The 583-nt window shown below is 31.2% G+C and overlaps 1 non-coding gene across 1 annotated transcript; it reads left to right on the top strand.

Moving 5' to 3' along the window:
• Positions 1 to 229: 229 nt before the first annotated feature.
• LOC114912850 (small nucleolar RNA R71) lies at positions 230 to 335 on the top strand. Its single transcript, XR_003798795.1, has one exon. It is a non-coding gene; the product is annotated as a small nucleolar RNA R71 (small nucleolar RNA).
• The last annotated feature ends 248 nt before the right edge of the window (positions 336 to 583 follow it).

Genomic DNA, 583 nt, shown 5'->3' with positions numbered 1-583 from the left:
TATGAAATTTCCAACTTCATAAATTCCACCTCTTTTTTGGGCAAACATGGGTATATCTCTACAAGAGACAGACATGTTATGCAAGAATTTTTTTCTAGGAGTTTCAAATAATTGTCATGCCTCATCCTCACTTTTTAACATAAATACCTCTTCACATGAGGCATCGATTATTTGTTGGTGTTTCTTTGATAATCTATCATAGAAACACTGAATGAATTACCATTTAGGGATTGCATAGGGTGGGCATTTACAAATGAGGTCCCTAAGTCTCTTCCATGTTTCATGAAATAATTCTTCATCCATTTGAGAAAAACTAGTGATGGTTTTTTTAATTTGATTGATTTTTTCAATTAAAAAGTATTTCATAAGAAATTCTCTTTGGAGTTGATGTCAGATTGAAATGGTCACTGAGTCTAACGAATTTAGCCAATGTTTTGCCTTATCTTTGAGTGAAAAGAAAAATAATTTCTATCTAAGAGCATCATTAAAAATATTTCGGATTTTAATAGTAGCACATATCTCAAAAAATTCATCTAGATATTTGTATGGGTCCTTATTAGTAAGTCCATAGAAAGAAGGTGGC

Source organism: Elaeis guineensis, chromosome 2 (genome assembly GCF_000442705.2).
Source record: "Elaeis guineensis isolate ETL-2024a chromosome 2, EG11, whole genome shotgun sequence".
NCBI lineage: Eukaryota > Viridiplantae > Streptophyta > Magnoliopsida > Arecales > Arecaceae > Elaeis > Elaeis guineensis.
Note: the sequence above shows the minus strand (reverse complement) of the source record. Positions and strands in the feature narration are given on the sequence as shown.